Source organism: Trachypithecus francoisi, unplaced genomic scaffold (assembly GCF_009764315.1).
Source record: "Trachypithecus francoisi isolate TF-2019V2 unplaced genomic scaffold, Tfra_2.0 Lachesis_group1, whole genome shotgun sequence".
Lineage (NCBI taxonomy): Eukaryota > Metazoa > Chordata > Mammalia > Primates > Cercopithecidae > Trachypithecus > Trachypithecus francoisi.
Window position 1 is genome coordinate 57803515 of NW_022681454.1, and position 6461 is coordinate 57809975.

Here is a 6461-nt window from a genome sequence, read left to right on the forward strand (position 1 = left end):
CACATGCCACTATTCCCAGCTAATTTTTTATTTTTGGATTTTGTTGTAGAGATGGATTTTCACCATGTTGCCCAGGCTGGTCTCCAAATCCTGGGCTCAAGTGATCTGCCCACCTCGGCCTCCCAAAATGTCAGGATTACAGGTGTGAGCCACTAGGTCTGCCTGGCCTATTTTTCTTACGTATAACAGTGCTTGAGCTGGGTGCGGTGGCTCATGCCTGTAATCCCAGCACTTTGGGAGGCCGAGGCAGGTGGATTACTTGAGGTAAGGAGTTCGAGACCAGCCTGGCCAATATGGTGAAACCCCGTCTCTATTAAAAATACAAAAATTAGCCGGGTGTGGTGGCACACACCTGTAGTCCCAGCTACTCGGAAGGTTGAGGCAGGAGAATTGCTTGAACCTGGGAGGCAGAGGTTGCAGTGAGCTGAGATGGCACCATTGCACTCCAGCCTGCCTGACAAGTGCGAAACTCCATCTCAAAAAAAAAAAAAAGTGCTTGAGCATTGTAACCCTGTTTTCCTTAGAATCAGAGCCACGTTTCTCTAGATTATGTAGCTGCTCTGGGAGTTTGTAGTTACTGCTATGAAAACTGGATACTTCTTGTTATGGACTGAAGTGTGTTCCCCCAAATTCATATGTAGAAGACTTAGCCTCCTCAGTACTTCACCATGTGACTGTTTGGAGATGGAGCCTTTAAAGAGGTGATTAATCTAAAATGAGGCTGTTTGGATGGGCCCTAATCCAATCTGACTGGTGTCTTTATAAGAAGAAATCTAGTCACATAAGAGAGACACCAGCAGCACATTTGTACACAGAGAAATGACCATGTGAAGAGGAGGAAGAGGGTGGCCATCTACAGGACACAGAGAGAGGCCTCAGAGGAAACTGAAGCACGCAGCAGGACTGGACTCCAGAAGTGGGGCTTAGACATCAGACCAGATGGAGGACTAGCTAAAACGGTGGTGGAGCGTGAGGAGGAGGCACCCTTCAATACCCTTCAATCAGACACACCCATCAGTGTGCTGTGTCAATTTACCATTGTCATGGCAATGTGCCCAGAATTGGTGGGTTCTTGGTCTCGCTGACTTCAAGAATGAAGCCACGGACCCGTGAGTGTTACAGTTCTTAAAGATGGTGTGTCCGGAGTTTGTTCCTTCAGATATTCACATGTGTCCAGAGTTTCTTCCTTCTGGTGGGTTCGTGGTCTCACTGACTTCAGGAGTGAAGCTGCAGACCTTCACAGTGAGTGTCACAGCTCATAAAGGCAGTGCGGACCCAAAGAGTGAGCAGCAGCAAGATTTATTGCAAAAAGCAAAAGAACAACCCTTCCACAACCCACAGTGTGGAAGGCGACCAGGATAGATTGCTGCTGCTTCCTCAGGCAGCCTGCTTTTATTCCCTTATCTGACCCCACCCACATCCTGCTGATCGGTCCATTTTACAGAGAGCTGATTGGTCCATTTTACAGAGAGCTGATTGGTCTGTTTTGACAGGGTGTTGATTGGTGCATTTATAAACCTTTAGCTAGACACAGAGTGCTGATTGGTGTGTTTACAATCCTTTAGCTAGACAAAAAAGTTCTCCAAGTCCCCACTAGATTAGCTAAGACACAGAGTGCTGATTGGTGCATTTACAAACCTTTAGCTAGACACAGAGTGCTGATTGGTGCGTTTACCATCCTTTAGCTAGATACAAAAGTTCTCCAAGTCCTCACCCGTCCTAGAAGCCCAGCCAGCTTCACCTCTCACCAGCACTCACCGCAGGATCTGCTGCACCTAGCCTGGGCACTCCAGAAGCCCAGAGGGAGCTCGTTCTCTGATCTATCCCAGCAGGCACCGGCCAGCTGTGCCAAGTGCAGGCCCACTGAACCCACACCCACCTGGAACCCCTGCCGGCCTGAGAGTGCTGCACACAGCCTTGGCTCCCGCCCTCGCCTCCCCCTCCACACCTCCCTGCAAACAGAGGGAGCCAGCTCCAGCCTCGGCCAGCCCCGGAGAGGGCCCCCCACAGCGCAGCAGCAGGCCGAAGGGCTCCTTGAGCATGGCCAGAGTGGACACCAAGGCTGAGGAGGCGCCAAGAGTGAGCGAGGGCTGCTAGCATGTTGTCACCTCTCAATCCCACCTCTAAATAGGACACCCCAACTGCTGTTGGGAATTTGGCTGATGACCGCTTTGGCTACTTCCTGCTGGATAGGGGCAAAGAAGGGGTTCTGCAGTTGTAGTGTCCTCCAGAGGGGAACTCTTTAGGCCAGTGGAAGGGCCAGTGGGTTGGTCCAGGGGTCCTTGGTAGAAGTCGTTAGTTGAGCTCATTTGGAGTTCCATTTGTAAGACCATCTGTAGCTTGATGGGGTTGATTCCGGAGGAAACAAATTTGACAAGAAGTTTAAAAATGCAGGGTCCAAAGGTGAGTAACAGCAAGATGGTTGCCATGGGACCTAGAAAGGGGATAAACCATGTTACCTAACTCCAGAGGTTGGTATAAGAGTTTGAAAGGCGTTGTTTGATTTCAGAAGCCTTTTCCTTTAAATGCCAGGCGGCACCTCATACTATCCCTGACTGGTTAGTGTAAAAGCAACACTCTTCCCCTAAGACAGTGCAGAGTCCTCCTTTCTCAACAGTGAGGAGGTCTAGGCCTCGGTGGTTTTGGAGAGTCACTGCTGCTAAAGAGTCTATTTGGGATTATAGAGTAAGGATAGATATCGTTATTTCTTGCAAACTGAGAAATCCTTTGAGAGTGTGTGGTAGTAGGATAATGAAGTAGATAAGCTGGCTATTCCAGTTCCTGTAGCAGTAGCCATTCCTAACCCTATAAGTAGGGGTATTAGTGGTATGACTCTGTGCTGACGGACTTGAGCTTTGAGGGGTTCTGATAAGGTCTGATTTCCTGGGGCAAGGCTAGTGCTGGACTTAGAAGGACTAAGGTGCAGGTGTCTGTCCAGTTAGTGGGGAGGCAGATACAGGTTGATGTTCCACATAAGAAGAGTATACCTTGGCTGGGTAGACAGAACTGGTTGTGTAAGTTAAAAAGGTGTGTGAATTTTTTGTTTTCATTTTCCCATACTCCTAGAGTACTTGCCAAGGGAGGTCCAGTGAGTGGCTGGAAAGGGGTGTTGGGAGCAAACTGAGTAGCTCCCTGTGTTCTATTTTCCCATTAGAGAAAAAAAGTTTACAAACTTTTAGCTAGACACAGAGTGCTGATTGGTGCATTTATGATCCTTTAGCTAGACACAAAAGTACCCAAGTCCCCACTAGATTAGCTAGACACAGAGTGCTGATCAGTGCGTTTACAATCCTTTAGCTAGACACAAAAGTTCTCCAAAATGCCACCTGACCGAGAAGCCCATCTGGCTTCACCTCTCACCAGCACTCGTCGCAGCATTCTGTGTCACCTAGCCCAGGCACTCCAGCAGCCCAGAGGGAGCTCGTCCCCTGATCAAATCCAGCAGGTGCTGGCCAGCCACTGCCAAGTGCTGGACCCCAAGCCCACACCCACGTGGAACCTGAACTAGCCACGCACAGCCCCGCCTCCTGCCTGCCCTTCCTGCTCCACACCTCCCCATAAGTAGAGGGAGTCAGCTTCGGCCTTGGCAAGCCCCAGATAGGGGCCCCCACAGCACAGTGGCGAGCTGAAGGGCTCCTCGAGCGTGACCAGAGTGGACCCCGAGGCCAAGGAGGCGCTGAGAGTGAGTGGGGGCTGCTAGCACATTGCCACTACTCAGCAACACCCACGAGTTACTGCCCCTTTCCATGGCACTGACCCAATGACACAAAATTTACTAGAACTTATGCATAAGTCACCCCTTAATCTGCATGCACTTACAAGTGGGTATAAATATGACTGCAAAACTGCCCTGGAGTACTACTCTCTGCCTACAGGGTAGCCCTGGTATGCAGGAGCAGTCACAAAGCTGTAAGGCTGCCTCTTCAATAAAGCTGTTTCCTTCTACCTCTGGTTTGGCCTTGAAATTTTTCCTAGGCAAAGCCAAGAACCCTCACAGGCTAAGGGCTAAGCCCCACTCTGGGGCTCGCCTGCCCTACAGCAAAAGCAATCCTGATGGCATTTTGATCTTAGACTTCTAGCCTCCAGAAGTAAATTTCTGTTGTTTAAGCCACCCAGTCTGATATTTTGTTATGGGAGCCCTAGCAAACTAGCAGACCTCCTCAAATAATTTTTCAAATAACATGAGGTAACATTTATAGAATAAGTAGCCTCTTTAAACATTTTTCATTTTTAATCAGGAACCTAGGAAACTCCATTGTTGACCACGGTTTAAATGTGTCACAAACCAATTGTTCAGTGGCAGACCCCACACAGCCTACATATCCTTTTGGCTAAACTGTCTCTTGCGGACACGTGCTGCCCACAAATCCCTGCAAGGCACTTCCTCACTGCTTAGGTGGACACTATCCTTTGTGATGAGACCGGTGTTCAATATAAGGTGCTGCTGTTTCCTAATTGTCCAAAAGTTGCTGCTGTTTTGCAGGGTGCTGGAGTAGGGGTGGGTTCTGTGCAGAGGGTGGAGATAACGGCCCTCCCTCAAATCTGTGCCACACTGTGTCATCTTGACCCCAAATCAATGCTGTTATGTTCAGAGGCCCCCAGTAGCTCTTAAAACACTGACATCAGCTTCTGGTGCTCACTGCCAACTATGGAGGCTCAAATTCAACCCAGGGGGCTGGTGGTGGTGGTCGTGGGAGGTACATGCTAGTTCATTTCTTCTCTTCCTTTGCACCCAAACTTCCAGCTAAACTTTTTCTTCCTCCCCCAATTAAAAACTACTCTTCCCCAAATAATAGTGCTCATCTGAGTCTCAGCTCAGCCAGTCTCCATGCCCCATCACTCTTATAACCAATGTGAGTCACCGAAAGGCTGTTGTTAATGTGGGAAAGCGGGAATGGGATTTCATTTTTAACTTATCCTCAAGGGCATGGATACATCTGAGATTAATTTTTTGTGTTGTTTTCAACAATGCTTTTTAAATATTGTTCTTGAAATAATATCAAACTCTAGAAGAGCTGCAATAATAGTACAAACAACTCCCATATACACTTTAGTCAAATACATCAACTAGAAAAACATTTTGCCACATGTCATTTATTACTTCCTATCTGTCTATCTATAGGTCTATGTATCTATGTGTCGTATATATGCACATATCTGCATATATATGTATATTTTTCCTGAATCTTTTGAGATTTAATTGTAGAAATCATGCTTATTTACCCTCAAATGCTTCAAAATCTGTTTCCTAAGAACAGGAATATTCTCTTACACGATTATGAAATTCAGAAAGTTTAACATTGACAGAATGCTATTACCTAATACATGGTCCAAATTTAGAATTTGCCAGTTGTCCCAGCTATGCGAAAATGTCCTGTCCCTCCCCTTCTGACCTCCAGGATCTAATTGGAGGTTACATATTACACTGAATTGTCATGCCACTTCAATCTCCTTTAACTGCTGTCTTCCATGACATCTACACTTTTGAAGATGCCGGTTTTGCAAATGTTCCTCAATTTGAGTTTATTTTTGACTATTAGATTCAGGCTATGTGTTTTGGGCATAATTAGAACTTTAGACTTAAAATACTATTGTTGTAATTCCTGCCTCAAAGAAAAAAATGCATTGAAGAGTTATTATACCCTTCCCACAGACTGCCATTGCTTCAAACACAGCTAGTTGAAAGGAACTCATTTGAGAAACTAATTCACTTGGAGGTATTAGTTGTTCCACATTATCCTTCTAATTCAATAAACCTGCTAGGAATCTCTGTATTTAAAAAGCAAACTGATGAATCCAAGGGAATGATGCAAATTTTTCTAAGTCACAAAAGCATACACTTCCCTCCTCACAAATAAGCCTTTTGCACTCCTAGGCCTATACTTTTAATTGCAGGTGTGGGCTGCTTCTCATATTCTATGCGTGTTCCAGGGTGAGGAATAATGAAAGTTTACCTAGAGCTATGTTGAAAAAGCCCTTACGCTGAAACTCTATAGGAATAGCCTGCCTTCTATAATAGATACAGTGATTAATGCGTTGAAGCTGTTCATCCATCATTAGTTTGTCTTAGCTTACCTGAGGCTTACATATTACTTAGCAAGTCCTTCAAGGACTAGATTTCAGAACGATTAAATTTTGAATTGCGAAAGTCCTAACATTTGGGAAGAGAAAGCCCAGTCAAAGGCAGGTTAGTTTTTGGCCACTCTGTAAACATGGCTTCCTATTTATGCCACTTATCTTGCCTGACACCGAGTACCTAGGTGAGTGGTGAGCATGCCAGAATAAAGGAGGAGAGTCAGAAGGGGAGGTGGGTTTCAAATACAAACCTTTATCTGTCTTCAAGTTTGCCTGAAGCTGGCCCTTTTCTGGTATGTCCCCATCAACCAAAAAAAGAGAGCAGGTAGGGTTTATTAATATAGTTTTGTTTTGCTTTTCTGATGAGGTTTTCCATTGGTTTCAAT